The sequence below is a fragment of the Camellia sinensis genome, chromosome 9, assembly GCF_055761805.1.
Source record: "Camellia sinensis isolate YWXY chromosome 9, ASM5576180v1, whole genome shotgun sequence".
NCBI classification, from domain to species: domain Eukaryota; kingdom Viridiplantae; phylum Streptophyta; class Magnoliopsida; order Ericales; family Theaceae; genus Camellia; species Camellia sinensis.
The window spans coordinates 88,798,262-88,820,460 of record NC_138969.1 but is presented as its reverse complement, the minus strand read 5'-3'; the positions used below and the strand labels follow the sequence as shown (position 1 = coordinate 88,820,460).

General features: G+C 40.4%; 1 pseudogene; it reads right to left on the bottom strand.

Annotated features, from left to right (window-relative positions):
• Positions 1 to 15,399: 15,399 nt before the first annotated feature.
• LOC145799604 (uncharacterized) lies at positions 15,400 to 17,662 on the bottom strand (annotated as a pseudogene).
• Positions 17,663 to 22,199: the final 4,537 nt, after the last annotated feature.

The following is a 22,199-nucleotide window of genomic DNA, read 5'->3' as shown; positions in this document are numbered from 1 at the left end:
CACTACTTGTTAGCTCACTCCATAATCCTTGTTTCGAGATTAGATCCCATCAAATATCTCTTTGAGAAACTAGCACTTACACGTAGGCTAGCCCGTTGGTTGCTTCTTCTCTCCGAATTTGATCTCAAATACGTCACCCACAAGTCAGTCAAGGGAAAAGCTGTAGCAGAGTTCCTGGTAGACCACCGGGTAAAAGGAGATGAGACAATGGAATACTTATTCCCAGATGAAGACATTTTGCAAGTTGAAGAGAAAACTTGGACGATGTACTCTAACGGAGCATCCAATTAGTACGGTTATGGGATAGGTGTGTTACTAATAGCACCTGACGACTCCCATATACCTTTAGCCTTCAAACTATAGTTCAAGGTGTCCAATAATGAAATAGAATATGAAGCGTGTATTGTTGGTTTAGAAGTCACCCTAGAACTAAAGGCAATAAGATTGGATGTCAACGGGGACTCGAACTTAGTTGTTTCTCAAGCAAATGGAGACTGGAAAGTCAAAGAAGAAAAGAAGAAGGGTTACCATCAAACCCTGAATATTCTGATTCTGCGGTTTCAAAAGTTGAGATTCACGCATCTACTGAGAGAGAACAACAGGTTCGTCGATGCTTTAGCAACTCTATCTTCTATGGTAGACATCCCACTTGGAGTCCAGATGCGTCCGATTATCATCGAACAGAAATATACGTCGGCTTATGAAACTATTGCTGCAATAGTTGAAGTGCAAGACAAAAACCCCTGGTATTACGATATTTGGAACTTCTTGGAAAATGAGATGTATCCTCCTGAGGCAAATGCCAAGGACAAATGGGGAATACGGCGTACGGCCGTCCAATTTATCATCTGCAGGGGTAAATTGTATAAAAGAGGTCATCTAGGAATGCATAAGTTGTGTGTGGAAGAAGAGGAATCGAAGTGCCTTATGGAGGCTATCTACGGCGGAGAATACGGGGCGTATATGAATGGTGTGATGCTAGCCCAAAAGATTCTCAAGCAAGGTTACTACTGGTCCACCATAGAGGAGGATTGTATTAGTTTTGTGCGGAAATGCCACAAATGTCAAATTCATGCCAATCGTATGAATATTCCGCTGTCAAAACTCTACAATATGACTTTGCCATGGCCGTTTTCAGTTTAGGGAATCGACGTTATCAGTGTAGTCACGCCAAAAGGGTCGAATGGGCATGAATATATCTTGGTGGCGATTGATTACTTTACAAAGTGGGTGGAAGCTCAATCCTATGCAGTGTTGAAAGCATTGTATGTGGCCAAATTTATTAGAAACAATATCATCTGCCGATATGGAGTTCCGAACAAGGTCATATCAGATAACGGCTCCCACTTCAAGAAAGAGGTGATAGAATTACTAGAGAAATACAATGTGGCTTTTTATAAGTCATCCACATATCACAAACCAATGGAGCTATAGCCGCCAATAAGAACATCAAGAACATCTTACAGGAGATAGTTAAGACCTACAGGGACTGGCCAGATAAATTGCCATTAGCACTCTGAGGCTACAAAATTTCGAACCGGACATCTACAGGGGAAACTGTTTATTCTCTCGTCTACGAGATGGAAGTCATTTTGCCAATTAAAATTGAAGTCCCATCGTTATGAGTTATGGCAGAGTGTCAGATAGCGGAGGTAGACTGGCAATAGAGCAGATTTGAGGAGTTAATGTTGTTTGATGAGAGGAGGTTAAAGGCATTGTATCATGTTTAGGGCTACTAGCGCAGAATTGCTAGGGCTTTTAACAAGAAAGTTAAATCCCGGAATCTCAAGGAAGGAGACATGGTGCTGAAAGACAACCGAGCTCCTATTCATGACCCTAGGGGCAAGTTTAGAACCAATTGCACTGGTCCTTACATCATCAAAGCGATCTGGTCAGGTGGAGCGGTTATTCTCATGAACTTAGATGGCCTAGATTTTTCATAGCCGATTAACATGGAGAAGTTGAAGAAATACTACCCCTGAGAGGCTCGCTAGGCTAAAAACCCGAAAGGGCGACCTAGGCAAAAGTTAGAGCATGAAAAATTAGAAATAAAGAAAAACTAAGCTCGCAAGGTTGAAAACCCTAAAGGGCGACCTTGGCAAAAGTTAGAGCGTAAAAGGAGAGGGTTAATAGTCGAGTGAACCTGAACCGAACTACGTACGGCCTGATTCCCATCTTTGGGATACGTAGGCAACTTCATTCTAAAGTTCGGCTGTAACCATCTCCAATTCAACTGTCCGGTCCGTTTTCCTGATCAGGTCATCTTTGTCCATTATCTGAGAGTTCGGTTGTGATCTTCATTCTGGGAAGAAAAGCTGGTTACAATGTAGAGCAGCAGTGGTATGCAATCAAGGGTAGTTATGATCTTTTGATTCGAGGTTGTACATCTTGAGGATTGATTCTATGCATGTTAAGCAATGATCATTTTCGAAAATGGTTTTGGAAAGTTTTAATAAAAGTTGATTTCTCTCAAAATTTTACCAAAAGGAAAATTTTTAGTACTCACAACTTTAATTCTATTGATTTCAACATAAAGTTCTTCAACTCTCTGATACAAATCAAAGTTGCTTTTACATCATAAAACTTGAAAAGAAAGGTCAAAGCAATAAACTAGGGGCATAGGCTAGTCAGGTGCTCCTGTGTTCTCTACTCGTGTTTGTGGAAGCTTCTGAAGTCAAAGTGGGCCTGATTTGTACTTCATCCTCAAGCCAAGCCAATCCAAGCACTTGCCAGAAAGGGCATAACTGAAACTAGGGGTAAGGACCAAAAACTCTCTCGTCCTCTAAGCAGTGAGGTATCTAGCCAAGTGTGAAGCACAAATCTGGAATGAAGCCGAGTATTCTACCCCCTCCTCTAGGCAGGTCTAATCATACCTGAATTGGTATTTGAATCAAAAGGAGAAATAGAATACGCAGTACGTGAGCCCAATCAGCTGTATGCCAGGCTGCTGAGTCATGCTGTGACTCATCTCGGTCAAATGAAGCCAAAGGCAACGCCAAGCTATATCAGCTACAAATCTGTTGCACATCCAGTTGCACCATCATCCTTCATTGGAAAAATTCACTAGTTATTGGCAGAAGAAATAAGCTCGAGCTGAATACTCGGGGCAAGAGTCCACCACCTTTAGTTTATCCATGAGCCATACTTGGGAATGGATGAAAAATAAGAGAGATTAAAGAATAGAGAGATGTGCATGGAGAGAAAAGTAAGGAAAGGGCTTTGAGAGAAAATAGAGTATGAATGTTGAGTGATCTGAGAAATACATATAAGAAAGGGTGGGAAACAATACCAGAAGAAGTAGTGGACTCCTCGCAAACCTAGTAGTCTTGTGCCAATGAAAAGCATCTAGGCCCATCAAGGTCTCAGCCAGCATCAAACCAATACCTTGTTTCAGACATTGGGCCACTTCGATCAACCGGATGCTAGCCCCGCCGTAACTAAGGGCAAGAAGGAAATGCGCAAGCATACATAAGCAGAGGGCATGTTGCTGAAAACCTCACCAGCTATCGCCGATGTTAGAAAAACAATGAACCAAGCTGGGTATGTCTAGCTCTTTGTCATGGGCCAAAGATCGAGCTTCATGCAAAGTGAGCCCACACATCTGTCCTAAAGCTTGGGCGTGGCCAAAATAGGGCTAAGGCATGATTTCTTCATCACACCGGGTTTCCATCAATACCTGAAATTCTTCAAGAGTTGGGCACATTTCTTGTGTTCCGAAGCGAAACACATGTGTAATCGGGTCCCAGCATCAAACCGTGGCATGAAGGAACAGAAAACAAAGTGGAGTGTGGCTCAACGAAAAAAGCACGTTTATGCCAAAACCTCAAAAATTCACCTTTCCCGTGCTGTCTAAAGTGGCTATCCAATCTGTGAGCTTTTTAGTAAGAAATGTCTCAACTTGTGGAAGAAACAACAGCCAAAATGAGGTTCTAGAGAAGAAATCACGAAGGAGGACCTTTTATAGAAGATAAGGCTGTAGTGGAGACCAGCTGTCACCTTCTGGTGGTTCTTGCCGGCTACCTCTTGTGGTTAGCAGGCCACTTCTTCTGGCCGGCATCCCACTTTTGTGGCCGACAACCCACTTTTTCTGGCCTGCCATCCACTTCTGGATCTCGTAGTGGTGGCAACTTGTTTTTTGTCTTGATCTTTATGTTTTGCGGTCTTGTTTTGAGTCTTTTGGTTTTAGCAAGTATGTGTATCTGTGTTTCAGTTGTTTTTGCTTTGCTTATCAAGTTGGATTTTGTATTTTGGTCGTTGGTTGTCTCATCACCCAATTAGGAACATCGTGCCCATATAAGTTTTCATTTTCAAACTTGATTCCATGTCCATTTTATGCAAATATGGTGCTCACGATACAAAAATAATAACACTTTTCATAAAAACTGTGAAGTTTTATTCCAAGCATGGTTTTTACAAAAAGGAGTACAAGTTTCAAAAGCAAAAACTAAAACCTATATGAAGCTATACATGTGCTAAGCTACCAAACAAAAAGAAACTAAGAAAAAAGTATAAAAAATCGGCGCCAGTCATCTCAAGCTTGAGAGGCTCTCTTTGTCCTCTTCCTCGGAGAGGACTTGGGGCACTATCTCCATCTGCACCGCTGTCAGAATCAGACTCTGAGCCAGAGCGATATCATCTCCGCTCTCTGCCTCAGAGCCAGCCTCAGCGTCATCTCCGCTTTCGGACCCCGAACCGGTATCATTAGCCCCGCTTACGACTCAAAATGTCAACTCGCTGTCTCCTCGGACTCGTTGGTCTCGGCATCATCATCAGTCAAAACGAGCTCCAAGGGACTACTCTGATCTTGGGTACCCCTATCCCTACCTCGATCGCGGCGCACATCTCAGCCACGTGCTGGGGCCTGCTGTAGACACCCCATTTTTGACCGTCCTCAAGACTTGGACGTCACCGTTTGAACACCGGGTGATCATCCATGTTTATGTTCGTCTTGAGTTCCCGGAGGTCTCGGCTTGCGCGCCTTGCCTCAGGATCTCTCGACTCGACTGTTTAGTGTCTGCTTTTGCACCAAACACTTGTGTTTTGCCTTGGAGGGGCAGGGAATGCCTTGTGAGGCATCCCCACACATCACCGGCCATGGTCAGAGGCCACCGGCTGGTGTTTTGTTGCCATCGGCAATGTATATTGCCGGTCGGCATTCTTTGTTGCCGGTCGGCTGACCATTTTGTCAAGATGGCAATTTTGAGCAGCCGACTACTGTTCATCTGCTTTTGCAGATATTTTAATACAGCTGTATGGCATTTTGTTCCCCTCCATGGAGGGATGGCCTTCTTGTTAACTTACCTTGTAAGCTTTACAAGATTGGCTCCTCTATAAGAGAAGCCCTCCTCTCTTGGCCTTAGGGTTGGACAAAAAAGGTTAGAAAATATACAGAGGAGAGCTCTGGATTAGGGTTAGGGTTTGTGTCTCACCTATCTCTATTTCTCTCTTTCTTTTTACCTTTGTGTGTGTATAAGTGCATTTGTGTCTTACTATTGCACGCAAACACATAGTGTTACACCTTCCCTTGGCTACTGAGGTTCTAAGAGGTTGTTCTTAAGGTTCTTGGGTGGTTTTGAGCTTGGAGGAGCAGCTGGTCCACCATTGTTGAAGAGGTCTTCAAGGGTAACAATCTTGCCCCTTTTTACCCCTTTCTTGCATTGTATTTTTTCCTATCTTAGAACTGTTTTTGAGCTTAGTGTATAATATAAAAAAGTTCTATTTTTAGGCCCTCTAAATAGTTTGTTTAGAGTGTTTTGTGGTTTGGAGGTGTTTGACCCTCTTAGGCCTTGAGAGGCCCCATTTTGTGCTATTTTGAGTGAGCTCCGGGACCTTGGTGTTTGGGCCTCCTCACCACTGAAATCTTGAGGGATTTCAGAGGTGAGGATGGTTCCTTGAGGTCCTAGGGAGGAGAGGGTCACCCCCTCTCCTTGTTGTCCTTGAAATGGACCATTTTTGGCCTCTTGAGGGAGCACCTAGCTAAGCTTCATGTTTACCATGCCTTAGCTGATTTTCATGCTTATTATGTCATAATATGCTTCTGTTTTTAATTGGTTTTGGTACACCATGCATGTTTAGCATACCTACCTTGTAATGCCATGTTTAGGCCTTAACATGCCTTAGGTTGTAAACCATTGTTCGAGCATGTTTTAGGTCTAGTTTTGTGAAGCTTTTGTGCTTATTTTGCCATGTTAGAGGTCTGTCCTTAGTCATTTTGGTCGGCCATGGCATGTTTAGTATAGCCCCTTTGCATTTTGGCTTGTTGGCCTTAAGTATGTGAGGGTATAGCATGTGTTACTTGCTTTATTTCAGTGGTTTGGCACCATTTGTAGCATCATTTCAGTCCCTTTAGCATGCTTGTATGCTTGTCTTGGATGCCTCCTTGATGCCTTATGAGCTTGTGTTGTATGCTCCTTGAAAGTGCATTTGTGCATGCTTTTGAATTCAAGCCATTTAGATGACGTCTAAGTGGTCTTTTTGGCTTTGTTTTATGTGCTAAAACTCTGTTTTTGGTCATTAAAATTCATGCCATGTTTGGTCTTGTTAAGTGTGGTCAAATACCCCTTTTGGCTTGCCTTGAATCTTGGACCATTGTCACATGCTTAGCCTATCTTGTTTGCTTGGTTTGGCACCATGTTCTTGCATGATTTTCAGAGCTTAATACATGACATTAGTCCATGTTTGCATCCTCTTAAGTGTGCTTGAGAATTGCTTTTAAATGCTTGAAGTATTGGATACCCATTGCATGCATGTGTGCGTGTGTGTTAGTCCTTCATTTTGGGCACTTTGGCCACTGTTTTAGGCTTAGTGAGGGCTGCCTAAACCATGCTTAAGTCCACCCTTTGCTTGTTTGCATGTTTGCCTCGCATATTTGCTTGCATAATTGCATGAATGCATTGCATTGCCATGTCGCATCCTTAGCTCACATGCCTAGGATTGCATTCCATTTGCATGCATGCTTGGCCTCTTGAAATGCTTGTGATAGAGGTTGAGTCTCATTGGTTTGTTCATGCGCATTACATTCCATATCAAAAATGCACACTTGGTTCTTTGGGCCATCACGTATTGAAATGCGCGCTTGGTGGTCCGAGAAGCAAGAACCATATCCCTTTGAGTCGTACACATGATAAGGGATAGGATTGGTGCACACATTGCTTGAATTGCATTGCCATACTCTGCCTTGCCCTCTGCTGCTGTCAATTGCAGATTCTGCAGGAACTTTCTGCCGACCGGCAGAGTTTAGTGCCGACCGGCAATCCTTACTGGGCCAATATCTTCACCAACAGCCAATGATCACATACCACTGCCGGTAGCTATTCTAATCAGCCGGTGGGGCCTCCCAATGTCCAAGGATGCAATTCTGAGACTTTGGCAGTCTTCAAAGAGGCAGAGCAGGGAAAACAGAGGCAGCCTATGCATGGCAGTGCACTTCCGAGCAGGACCGAGCATGCATTGCATTGGGCTCTCTTCCCGAGGCAGTTTATCTGTTTTCCCTAGATTAGTTAATTTGCTTAGCTAATTAGTGGCCTGTAATATTTAATTAGCTTGTAGGTTAATTATCTGTAATATTTATTCGGTCCCTCCGAGCGAGGGCAAATTTGTAATAAGTGTGGGTGAGTGTGTGCATGTCTTCCAACCCCCACTTCTTTCTCCCTTTTACTTACCTGTTTATGATGGTTAGTATTAGGACATGTTTAATTTGGCATACCTTATGCTTAGCATGCGTGCATCCATACATTTGTCTCGCATGCACCAGGCTTGGTACATCACGCTAACTGCATTTGTACTTCAATTCCAAATTGAATACGTGCACCAATTGATTGCATTTCACATGCCATGTTTAGGTTAGCCGAGCCTGCTCCAATTGCATCCTGTATGTGTTGCATTAGTCAATTTGACATGAACTAGGACCATGCATGTTGGCTAACTAGTTTATTGTTTTGGCATGGAGTACGATGTAAGTATTTTTATGCTTTAGCATATCGCATGCGTGTGAATGCTATCATAACAGCATGCTTACCATGTGGCTAGATGCTTATGTGATAAACTGTTTGGATGCTTGTGGGTGAAGGTTGGATTGTCTGAGTTGGAAAAACTCGTTGAAATCTGTATTTTAGCCTACTTGCGAGTGGCAAATTCCAAAGTGTTTTTCAAGACAAACGGATATGCAGTGTTTATTTCCAAATTAGGCAATCTAGTCTATACTTGTGTGCTGTGCGCATAACGTAGTAATTCTAGGCTAATAACCGGAATAAGAACACATAACATTTTCAAAAACAGATATCATGGTTAGTAGAGGCCGATCTTCGGATCGGGCGAGAGGGGGTGCTCATAGCTGACCTTCCCCGATCGTACCCAAGTTCCCGAGCCGAGGTAACTTTGGTGATGACGGACACGTGGCCTTTGGCACCGAGTCAGGGTTTCCTAAATTCCCCCATAAAAAATATTTAGGTGGCGACTCTGTATCTGGCAAAGCAATCCATGTTTGGCACTTCTTTTCAAAAATCTGTTTCTCAAAAAGATTTGCCGGTTTGGACTCTTTGGTTCAGATTAAGAACCGTGACACAAAATCGAGTCCGAGCTGTAGCGCGGGGTCCCTCGCGGGCGTGCTAGACCTGCCTCTCTCTCCTCCCTGCTGCTAGAGGAGGTACTGCCGGTACTAGTGCTGCTGTTGTCGCTGGTGCCCTCGAAAACTGGAAAAATAGTTGTCAACATATCAGTTACAGTGTGTGTATCAGATACAGACATAGTCTGTAGAATAAATGTCATGCAGAAACCAAATACAAGATGAGTACAGTGTGCTAATGCAATGTTTCAGTGCAGTGTGGAGAATATTACAGTGGAAGTGCCAATGTATCAGTGGGAATATGATAGTGTGGTGCTCAACAGAGTTAGTAGCAAAATGCATGCTAAAATAGGAGAAGCTACCTAAATACTGTGGAGACCATGCAGCGTCTCTCTCCTCTGCACCATGTCGATCAGAGAGGCAACTAACTCGATGAGGCCCTCTATATACTCTATAGGTGCCTGCAAGTGTGTTTGAATGATTAATATCCTGAATAATCAATGTAATGGAAAATGTGGAGTGCAAATTATAAAGTGTGATCCATACTTGAGGTGCGCCTCGAGCTCTGACATACTTGTGCCCTGCCTCTGTTGGCTCGATCGGAATCTAGTAAGCTATCCCGGTCGACCGCCAACATATGAGCCTAACCTGCTACGAGAGCACCTGTTGCCTCACCCACGCGAACACTTACCAAGGAAGGCATAAGACGAGTCTGGATGAACATCACGTAGTCACCCTCCGCTCTAAAGAAGTCAGTGTCTAGACCTACCATGAACTGGATGATCGCCTCAACAAGCAGGTTATCTACTGTCCTCATGGACGTTGGGGGTGGCATGGGAACAACCAGATCGAGCAAGCCCATAGTCTGGCGTACAAACCGCTCACTCAGAAACCAGGCCTGGCAGACTAGGCCCTCTAGCAAAATTCGAAATCAGGACATAGTCCAAGCCCCGACGTGCTAGTTCCCTCACACCATCTGGCATCATCACTTCAGGCTACCATGTGATCTGTAAATAGAGAATGCACAGATTGTTAGTTTCCATCAGTTGCCGATGTATGAATTAGAGATGTAGTAAAAAAACATGACTGTGAGTTTCAAGTTACCTCGCCAGCAGCCACTGGGTCGAAGTATCGACGGAAGAAGGCGAAGGTCGTGTCATCATGGCTCCGGCATTGGCACCGATCATCATACCGTTGTGAGTACGGCACCACGAGGGGAATCTCCTTCATAGGCTCCGAAGCCAAAGTTGGGAAATAGGCATAAACCCACAACTGTAAGGAGAGAGCAGTGATGTTAATGCATGAACAAATATGAAACAAAAAGTGCAAAGGAGAAAGAACAATGCATGAACAGATACAGAAAGTGCAAAGCAGAAAGCATAAATACATGAACAGATATAGAAAGTGCAAAGTAGAAAGCGCAATATATGAACAGATATTGAACGGAAAGTGCGAAAACAAAAAGGTGTGGTGCATACCTCCTAGGCTCTCCAGTTGCCTCAAACTCGCTCTCCCCTCATCTGGGAAGTGGAGTTTATGTAGCCGTAAAGCGTGGCGAGGCCAGCTTCGCTTTAATCATAAAACCGAACCCGGGACAGGGTCACGAGAGCACTTAGTAAATATAAGCCTACAGTGTTCCACCTGTTCGAAAACAAGGTGGTACCGAGAAGAAACATCAAGAAGCCCTGGGCATACTACTCCACCTTCTCTGGTATCTTAGACTCGCTCCTGCAAAACTACTTGGTGAACCAGCTATATCTCACTATCGTCGGTCTGTATAAAGGTGGGCGCGCTCCCAACAGGTAGATCCATGCTGCCTCCCACTCGCCCATGTCCATGTCGAAGGGGATCAGATCACCCCCTACCCCTAAGCCTGTGAGCATGGCAAAGTCGTAGGGAGTCATCATTATCTCCCCAGTGGAAGAGAGGTGGAAAGAGTTGGTGGTGTCCCACCACCTCTCCACCAATGCTCCAAGAAGGGCCCTGCTGCTTATGTCCCATGAAAGCCCGGAGCAGAATAGGCTGAAGCCAGCCTCGTCAACATGGTAGCGGACCTCGAGAGGAGCTCATCAGACTAGTCTTTTGCAGTCGTTACCCCATGCCCCCTACAAGCATGAGAGTCCCCCTGTGATAGAGAAAATAGTGAAGTAAATGAAAAACATTGATAAAAGAGCATTCAGATAAAAGGCAGTGCAAGAAATGTAGGTAAAAAGAAAAGCATGTAAATAGAGTTCATACCTCAGCGGCGCTGAAAGAAAGATGGGAGTCCGGTTCCCTCAGCATATGATCCTCCGGTTTCCCACCAATGAAATCACTGAAGCGCCTAATGGCTCCGGGCAGTAGTATGTGTGTGCGAGGATAGTAAGTCATGGGAACAAAGAGGCACACCCTCAATGGTAATGGCTCAGGCTCAAGCTCTGGAGCGAACATCGCCTCAAGATTAGCTGCGATGCCCTCCGCCGCCACACCGGCCTCGGCAATCACCGACTCCTTAAGCTCAACAGGGGGTGATAATGGAGGTGGAACCTCGAGGGGAGTGCCATCAGTAGGAATATCATCCGCCATCTGGAAAGTGGGTGAAAAATGGGTGAAAATGAAGAAAAATAGAGAAAAGAGGGTAAACTTGGAAAAAGTCAACCCTAGGAGAGAGAAAATAAGAGAAAAAGTCAAAACCTAGGAAAGTTCACAACACCCAAGAGAAACTCAGGGAGAACAAGCCTAAAGTGGTGGAAACTCAAGAAAAGCGACGAAATCAAAATCTGATCGGTTCAAAGTGTAGAGAATCAAGAGGGTTTTACAAATAAAGTTTGTGTGGGGCGTTGGAAAACGCACATAAAGTGCAAATCTAGAGAGAGAAAGCACCTAGAGAGAGAATTTGCAGACTTGGGTGTGTGTGCAAATAAAGTGTGGATGTGCATATTTAAAGACCCGAGGTAAAAGGACCTTTTTGTCCCTAAACTGGCACGAGTGGCTGGCAGGCCATTATTGGTGATCGGCAGGCCCCACTGGTGGTCGACAGGTGGCTGGCGCCCTTTCATGGTGGCCGGCAGATGGCTTGTGGTCCTCATCTGTGGCCTGGATTTGTTTTGTGCCTCTGTTCCCCGAGAAGTGTATGAGAGGTTCACTGTTGGGTCCAGATTGATTCTAGGGAACTCAAAACCGCATTCCAGTGCGTGAGTGTTCTCCACTTGCCAATATGAATGAGGTGTATCCTTTTTAAGTATGTTGCAAAGTCTCTAAGAGGTAAATCGGAGGTTATCACTGAACATCTTTTTCATTCATTCTGTCAAATTACATAATTGTCCTCTTTTGTTGCATAGAATGTGCATTTTCACATATACATATGTTGCACGCATGTCCTACATCATTCATGATCCGTGCATAGAATATGCTTTTAGTTTTGCATAGAATATGCTTTTGTTTCTTGCATAGAACATGCCTTCAGTTACCATTATACGTCAGTTGTCTGTCTTGCATGGAACATGCGTTGACACTGTATTGATTTGTTCACTTTGTTCATCTATCGCACTTGTTCACTTTATACATCTATCACATACTTTCATTTTAATGTGCCTTTGTGGTACAGTCTTGTACCTTTGCTTGTTTGTCTGAGGACGCGTGAAGCGCGACCTTGGGCATATTTTATCTCAAGATGTGTGAAGCACGACCTCGACTGATTTTATTGTTTATCTCAGGAAACGTGAAGTGCGGCCCTGGGTGTGTTTTATCTCGAGACTCGTGAAGCACGACCTCGAGCGGTTTTGTTGTTTCTCTCAAGACGCATGAAACGCGGCCTTGGGCGTGTTTTATCTCGGGCCGCGTGAAGCGCGACCTCGAACGGTTTTGTTGTTAATCTTAGGACACATGAAGCGTGGCCCTGGGCGTGTTTTTTCTCGGGACGCGTGAAACACGACCTCAAGCAATTTTGTTGTTTATCTCAGGACGTGTGAAGCGTGGCCCTGGGCATGTTTTATCTCGGGACGCATAAAGTGCGATCTCGAGCGGTTTTGTGGTTTATCTCAGGGCGCTTGAAGCGCGGCCTTGGGCATGTTTTATCTGAGGATGCATGAAGCACGGTCCTAGGCGGGTTTTATCTCGAGACAAGTAAAGCGCGACCTTCAGGGGTTTTCTGTCCTATCTCAAGATGTGTAAAATGTGACCCTGAACGGTTTTGCTTTTATCTTAGGACTCGTGAAACGTACCCCCAAGCGGTTTTCATTTCTCAGTTTCTCAGGACATGTGAAACGCGATCCTAAGAGGCATTTGCTTTCCTTGTCTCACATTTTGGCGTGGTTAAAGTGTGTTTTAGATCGTTTTGCATGGAACCTGTGTTGGTTTTAAGCTTGAAGCTGCTCATTCATAAGTTATCTTGTTATTGCTTATTGTATCATCTTTTGTTATTGCTTATTGCATTTGTTATTGTTTATCGCGTCATCTTACATGATCATAAGTTTTCAAAATAGTTGGCTTCGCGAAGCATATTAGTCCAGCTTTCAAAGTATCTTTGTGTATATCATTTGCATCTTGCCCTAAAACTACGCTGGTTTGATTCCTTATAAAGGGATACATAGGCAGCTTGCGAGCGTAACCATTTAATTTATGTCTTGATTGTTTGCCCAAGTCTTACAACCTTGTCAAAATGGGTCATCTTCGGGCTTTGACGTTCACTCACGTCATTTCATGACTCTGAGTTCTGTCAAAGAGAGGCAACTGTAGACACCTCATTTTTGACCGCCCTTACAACTTGGACGCCACCGCTTGCGCACCCAATGATGAATTGTATATGCTTGTCTAAAGCTCGAAGTCCTCAGCAGAATGCCACAGCTTTTGGCCCTCAAACCCTATACACCGTTTGCCTTGTTTTTGGACCAAAACCAAAGTTTTTCAAGCCTAAAAAACCTTAGGTCTTGCCGGCCATCACTGTGGGCAGTTGGCCACCAGTGTAGGCTGCCGGCCACTAGTGTGTTTTTGCAAATATTCACTACAACAAGTTGGGTCTTGAATGACGAAATTTTTTTGTCTCCAAAGAGCTAATTTCATCACTATAGATATTTGTGAGGAAATATTTTCGTCACTGGTTTCGTCATTGAATGTTTGTCACTAAAAACCATCGTGACGAAAAATAATTTCGTCACCAATGAAATTACTTCAGTGACGAAATGTTTTGTCACCAATAAAACAAGATTTTGTTGTCAAAAATTCTCATTTTCGTCACCAAATAGTTATACAGTACCATATTTATAACTTTAGTTGACGAATAAATTTGTCACGCATATTGATCATTGATGAGGAAATAATTTCGTCACAATAAGATGTAAAGGTGGCGAACTTTTTCGTCTTCAAAAGTCATACATGGGTGACGAAATATATTTTGTCACAAATATGTATATATATGTGATGAAATTTTTAGTCACCAAACAACAAAATAAATTTGTCACGCATGTTGATCATTGATAAGGAAATAATTTCGTCACAATAAGATGTAAAGGTGACGAAATTTTTTGTCTTCAAAAGTCATAATTTTTTGTCACCAATAAAACAACATTTTGTCGCCAAAAATTCTCATTTTCGTCACCAAATAGTTATTTAGTACTATATTTATAATTTTAGTTGACGAATAAATTTGTCACGCATGTTGATCATTGATGAGGAAATAATTCGTCACAATAAGATATAAAGGTGACAAACTTTTTCGTCTTCAAAAGTCATACATGGGTGACGAAATATATTTTGTCACAAATATGTATATATACGTGACGAAATTTTTAATCACCAAACAACAGAATAAATAAAAACTTTCATATATAAACTGCAGTAAATTTTGTCACAAAAAAAGTTTATTAGTGACGAATAATCACTTTGTCATAATAACAAATACAAATGACGAAACAAATTCGTTACTAAACTTGTTCCATATTTTATATTCAATTTAAATTATTATTTCACAAATATCCCTGCTCATATCCCAATAGCCTTTTTATTGTACTAAGAAATCCACTAGCTATTATACATCACTCTACAAAAAAATTCACTAAACAATTTATATTATAAATTAAAATATATTCACCAAACAACTTTAATAATAATCCATTAAGTATCACAAACAAAACCATCATAGCAAATCTCAAAATGAACTAACATGGAGTCCACAAAAAAAAATAATAATAATAAAAAATCAACTCTCAATCTTGATTTGCAACTACAACTAAGCATCAGTTTAGGGAAAAAAATTCAACAATTGACCTTCATTTGCAAGTATTCTTCCGAACGTCATCAAAACCAATCTACAAAGAAAATAAACAAGGCAAACATTAATATATTATCAATTACATCTAAACTCATATATAAATAATTTTATTTTATAAACCAATTTCGTAGAAATGCATATAACAATTCAAAACTTCAGAGAGTTGAGGTGATCCTTGATGATAAAGCAACATGGATAACATAAGATGACAAAAGATCGCAAGAATACCATATATCATTATCACTAATGGCAAAATATATATAATAGCTCCAAAATATAACGTAGCATTAAGGTACATTTGATTCACGACAGTGGCCCGATGACTTCTTCAATGAGGTAAATTTGATCGGTGGAATTCAATACAAGATCCTTGTAAGACAACACAAGAACCTTGTAAGACTTTTGGGTTGTACCATTGAAGCCCCTCAATGCCTTTCTTATTTATGCCAATTTGCATCCATGTATAAAGTAAAACAAACCCCTCAGTCCTAGTCATTACAACAAAGTTGACAATGATGGATGCATTTCAACTAAAACTTATATGAAATACAAAAAAAACAAACCTCATGTTTACAGTGTATGCATTTTCAACAAAAAGTTGGGATTAGAGAACCCCAAAGAAAGGATTGCTTATCGCATTATTCAACTTGGTCCCAGTTGAGTTCAGGCACTGCTCTATCAACTTTATCTCTGGGTAGAAACAAGAACTCACCTCCTTCAATTTTCTCAAACCCACACAACTCAATAAACTCAATTCCACCTTGCAGTGCACCAACTCTACCCTGAAAGGTGGCATTAGTGAGTCTAATTTTATGGAATTTGTCCTCATTGGGATTTGTCGCAACATTCTTCACATAAGTTAAAAGCGTATTAAATGCCGTCTTCACTTTGGCCTTGTCATCCTTATGGTTCTGCTTGAGAGATCGTAGACACTCTCTCATTTGTTCTGCCTTTGTGGCAAGCCTGACTGGCAATGAGCTCTTCTTTTCCTCCACAACAGGTGCAGAAGGCTTTGCAGCATCAGGATCTTCTGGTGGCAATCCAAGCTTCCGTCTTCTTTCTGCCTTGTCTTCTTCCAATTTTTGTCGAATTTTTTCCCTTGCTAAAGGGTACTCTTAGGAAATGTTTGATTGGAAGGATTAAAGCATGGGATTAGGATTATTAATCCATGGGCCCAATCATCCTATGTTTGTTTTGATATTTTGGTTTAGGACTATTAATCCAATGAATAATTAATCCAACAAATTTGTAGGATTATTAGTAATGAGGTAGGGGTGGGATAGTTAATACCACACTAATTTAATAGGATTATTAATACCTCACTATTAGTATTGTGAATCAAACATGGCATTAGAAGTATGGAGTGGACCATACAGAAGTTTTTGCACCAGTGGCAAGGATGGATACAGTAAGGATGATTATTGCTCTAGCTGCACAGAAGAATTGGACGATTTTTCAGCTGGATGTCAAGTCTTCTTTTCTCCATGGTAAGTTGAGTGAAGATGTTTATGTGGAGCAGCCAAGAGGATATGAAAAAAAAAGGTAGTGAGCATCTAGTTTACAAGTTACACAAAGCCCTGTATGGATTAAAACAAGCTCCACGAGCCTGTTTTAGTAGAATCGAAGCACATTTCATTGGTGAAGGGTTTCGGAGGTGCGATAGCGAGCAGACATTATTCACAAAGAGAAGCAGAGAAGGAAAAATTATCATTATAAGTGTTTATGTTGATGATTTAATTTTTACTGGTAATGATGAAGTTATGATGTCTGAATTTAAAAGCTCTATGTTAAGAGAGTTTGATATGTCTGCCTTCGGGAAGATGAGGTTTTTTCTTGGGATCGAGGTGCTACAAAAGTTGGATGGTATTTATATACACCAAAGGAAATACGCATTGGAGGTTTTAAGAAGGTTTGGTGTGATGGAAAGTAATTCGGTGGGCAATCCAATAGTTCCAGGTTTCAAAATAAGCAGACGGAAATGGAGACTTTTAGTTGATGAGACGTATTATAAGCAGCTGGTGGGTAGTTTAATGTATCTCACTGCCACGAGACCGGACATGATGTTTGTTACTTGTCTCATAAATAGATATATGGAAAAACCAATAGAAATTCATCTACAGGCAGCTAAGAGAGCACTTTGATACTTAAAAGGGACTGTGAACTATGGAATTCGTTATAAGAAATGAGGAGATGGTGAGTTGTTGGCGTTTACGGATAGCCACTATGCCGGAGATATTGAAGACAGAAAGAGTACATCTGGTTACGTGTTTTTAATGAGTTCAAGTGTTGTTTCATGGTGTTCAAAAAAGCAATACAATCCAAAAGAATAATTAAAGCAAATAAAAAACAGCAACAATCATAAAGTGATATACAAACCTGACCAACCCACTGCTTGAGACTCAATAAATGTTCATTCATTTCTTCTACTGTGAAAAACTCAATCAAAGACACACCCATTATTAATCACATCACCAACTTAGAGCAACTTCCAGCACTGCCTAGCGAAAATACACAAAAAAGTAAACACATAGTTTTGTCTCTACTTTGGTTAGTGTGTATTTTAACTAGGGTCATGCTAAGTAAGAATTTTGATAATGAATCTATTTTCATTAAATACATTTTCAAACTTGTTAAATCTTAGTTAACAAGTAGTCAAACTGCTGTACTTTAACTAGTATATACTAAGCAACATGAGAAAAATAAAATGATAAAACGAGTGAGACTTACCAAAAACGCGATGTAAGAGTTCATGGGATACCTCCTTCTCTAAATTGTCCTTTGAAACCTTTCTTCTTAAGAAACTCCATGATGCTTGATGTGATCTCAAAATGCTCGTCAATCAACTCATTCATCTTCCCTATCTCTTTATTTTGTGCTTGAATTTCCTCTTTTTGTACATGAATTTCATGTTTCTGTGCTGTAATTTCCTTTTTATGTGACTGAATTTCCTATTTTTGTGATTGAATTTCCTCATTTTGCTCTTGTATTTCCATCTCTAGACGCCTCACATAGTCACTGTCAGTCGAAGCACTGGTAGTCCTGACAGAGAAGGAACGCCTCAACCCGAGTCCTTTAACATATCCCGACCTTGGCTTCAGCACCTTCACAAATAGCTCCTCCGGAGTAATTGGAACCACACCAGGTTGGGAGCAATGTTCAACTTGGATCTTTATCATATTATCCTGTCATTTAAAAATAGAAAAATGAATAAAGATACAATTAAAATTGCAATCATCCTAATACAAAAGGTAAATATACATACATAATTCTCTTCGCACTCCAAAGAAATCCATTGCTTTGTGACATCATTAAAGTGTGTAGATTTGTAAACACATGGCAACTCTGGTAGTTGGCCCCCATTTGCAATTGTCTAATTTTTTTTGTTCAACTAGTAAGTTAAATAAGAATGATGGTAGTAGAATCATCTTTAAAAAAAAAATGGAAAAAAAATTAAAGAAGACCTATCGCCTCGTGTACCCTAACTGGGAGAGATTTTGACCCACACCTATGCTTCGTCTTCAATTGATTTATATTGTCAATGTTAGCATTTGATTGCTTCTACAAGGAGCAGGTTCCAATAGAAAAATATATATATTAGGAAGACAAGGTAATTGTCAACAATAAATAAACATAAGAAAAGTTTACCAGCCAATTGGTATCATTCCACTTCTTGTCAATCAAGTTTTTCCATTTCTCGAGGTCACATTCAAGCGGTGGGTGGCTTCTACCATACTCCTCTCCCTTAGCACTTTTAGGGTTCATGTATTTTTTTCGTAGTCTGTAGGTGTGGGTGCTTAAGCTCCGTCCACACTTTGTTGCCACCGCTTTGCTAACATTTGTGGATTCACCTTCCATGTCAAATTGATCCTAGCAACAGCCGCAAATCTTGTAAGTCATAATTAATTATATTACATTAATTCAATCAATTATGTAAAACTTTTACCGTTAGATGCTGAAACATAGGTGCCATAACTTCTTCGTTGACATGTTTCCACCTGTGAATGCTAAAGTCTAGCAAGTGTGTTCGAACCTCAACACCAATTTTGGAGACTAATTAAGAGGCATGATTCCCCACTGTTGCACGATACTCCTGTGGTATGGGAACTTTGAGCTTTCCATCTTTTTGAACCATTGCTTGAACCTTTAACCCGCGTGTCAAACCACGAGAGTGTCTACTAGGCACTGTTTTGAAGACATAACATTGACTAGTTAGCAATTAATTAAAGTGAAATCATAAAAGCAATATAAGTAACTTTTTTTTTTTTAGTAAGTCAAAAAATAAAATGATAACATATAGAGATATACGAGAGGCATTCCCCTGGCCTTACAACACCAAACAAAAAAAACTAGAGCTATAAAAGAGAAACAAAACCAAACAGATAAACTAAACTAAATAAACTATAAAGAGAATCATCCTAACATAAACCACACAAAAGAATGTTCATTTGCCACATGAGGAAAAAAGGGCTATGAACATTCAATAGACTAGCAAAAATAATACAAAATACACTTACACAACCCTCAAGAGAGAAAAGGCAAGAAAAACTAGAAAATAAACCCAAGAAAAGCCCTGCACAAACAGCACTAGTAGCAGCCACACAGGTATAACTGCAGCTTTCTTCCCTACTCTCAAGTTGATGCTTTTCATTTCTCAAGTTGTTTTCTCTTTTTCATAGTTATATTTACTATTCCATTTTCTTGTTTCTTCACTCTTTCCTACATCTGCAGCTTTTTCGTTCTTCTCTACTCTTTGTTTCTGTTCAGTCTCTCCTATACAGCTGCTACTTTGTTCTGCAGTTGCTGCAGCTGCTAATTTTTTTCCATACTACTATTGCTTTCTATTCACTAGTCTCTTTCTCTGTTTCTCCTATACATCACTAGTCTCCTTCTCTGTTTTGGTAAGTAGTTCAGCTACTCTCACCACAATTTCAGTACCTTGGGTGCTTCCATCAGTGGTGATGAAGTGTTCTTTACCCAGATTTTACAGGCTTACTCCTATCTACGATCCAACACAGCAAATATGAAATTTGAACATATCACAATAGTGTTCTAAATTTAAGCATTTAAACAAAAACTACAACTTGGAAAAATGAATTACAATGTAGTACAACAAAGGCAAGACAACAACTAAAGATTAAAGTCCGAAAAATTTCGAGGTCCAGTTCTTCAGTTAGCAAAATCCTCAAGTGCATTAAGTCATTACCATCTGGTAAATCCTCATCACAATCGAAGCAACCCAACAAGCAATTCACGTAAAAAGCCCAACAATTTCTCCTGAAAAAAATTCAGTATGACCAAAGAAATGAAATCAAAATTTTGGTCCTCAGATTCTTCAATAACTAATTCCACAACTTCATAGACAGAGGCAGACAGATATTTTCACCCAATTAAGAACAATGGAAACTATTGGAAAGGTTTTCACTCTCTTAGAAACCGCAGTAGCATGATGGCACAAAAGGACAACATTTTATTTTCTTTTCTATTTCCCCTTTTTCTCACGTTTTCTCAGCTACCAAACAAAGAAAATCCTTTAAAAAAATTTAAAAAATAAAAAATAAAATAAAATAAAAAATACTTCATCACCACTGGCCTTTACCTACAAATTGCATAATTTTTTGTCCTTATGCTGAAGAGAAACAAAGAGTATGGAAGAAAGTGGTAGTAACAGAGAAGAACAAATAAGCTGCAGGGGTAGGAAAGATTGAAGAAACAAGAAAACGGAAGAACAAATATAATTGTGAGAACGAGAAAACAATGTGAGAAAGAAAAAGCATCAACCATGAAGTCTCTGAAATTTTTCAAATCAGCCAATCTTGAAAAAATGTTTACAATTCAAATTTAAAAGGCTGTCAAAACAAATGTGAGAAGCCATCCAAAATAATGTCAAAACATCTTTAAAAGCAACTATATAAGAACCTAGAAATGATATTTTAGTTTAAAATTGAACAGTCTTGACAGTTTAAAAAATCAAATAATTGTTAATCATGAACTGTAACACAAGTGAATAAGTAGACATTTTGACAGAAGGTAATATGTATGTATGTATGAACAAAACAAAACTTACAAGAGTTAAACTAGGGTATACCCCAGTAGTTTTTACAGCCAAAAAAAAAAAAATCAAACCCTATGAAACAAATTACTTGAAATTTTTTGCACCATAGAATTATATTAAAACAGAGAATTTCTTTAGCTTAGTAAAATTCAGTATCTTACCGACACTAGATTGGGGGGCTGCCTCCCTCGGTGCCTCCATATCGACATCAAGTGGCTGTGAGTGTTGGGTATCCACATTGTCATGTAAATCCCCATTTGGAACAACAATTGCCTCGTGCGAAGGTTGAAGAGATGACTGCGCCAATCGTTTTGGTGGCATTGGTAAGCCCTAAAAAACATAATACAAAAGCATAAACGATAAATACATAAAAAATGAATAAGTAAAGATATGTATATGGAAACTCATCAAGGCCACTGTTGATATTTGTAATCTGATCCAGTCCACTCATTTTCTTCACAAGACTGGTCTTGACAAGTGGTTGCTTTGAATATTTTTAAAATGGTCAGGTAAAGGGTGTTGTCACTCAAAAACCTGTAGGCAAGTTAAGTGGTTAAGCAGTTGAGTGGTTGTGAGCTACCAGTAGTTCTAATCTTTTAATTGGTTTTTCCTAATTGTGACTTTGCAAGTTGTCAATCTGGCCTCTTCTTATAGTAACCACCCAATCCAAGAATTCCTTCGATGTTAGACCTCCCTGAAACTCAAGAATATCAATCTTTAGCCCAGACTTCCAGCCATGAGAATCATGGTTAGGAACCATGACTCCTCGGCCTCTAACCCTTCTTAGATAATCCGCTAATGGATTGTTAGTGATATCATCTTCCGAACCTGTATCCTCCGCCACAAGACGTTGGTTTGGTTAATGGTTATGAGCGCAATCTCCAACAGACATTGCATCAAAACGTTAAGAAGAAGTTGAAACAATTCTTTGGACACTAAGACCTCTCCTCTATCCGAGCTTCTTGTGTTGCTTCATCTGGCTCATACACTTTGTCAACAATGGCATGCCAGCCTCCACGACCTCTAGCAGCACCTCCATGAATCATTGTGAATCTCGAAATTACTCTTTTGTCTAAATCGCACCGTGCTCTAATGCCAACTGATGTGAGGAATTTCAAGGAATAATGAAAATCAAACACTAAGAATAACCACGAATTGAATAAAAGAGATACTTTCTCTAAAATCTATTAACTCTTCACCATAAACTGATTTTTCCCTAAGGGTTAAAACTTTATTTATACTAAAATAATTCTTCTTCACCAAGAAAATCTAAAAATGAGAGATATATTCTTGCTAGTCAAGAAAATCTAAAAAGGAAAGATATATTCTTGCTAGTC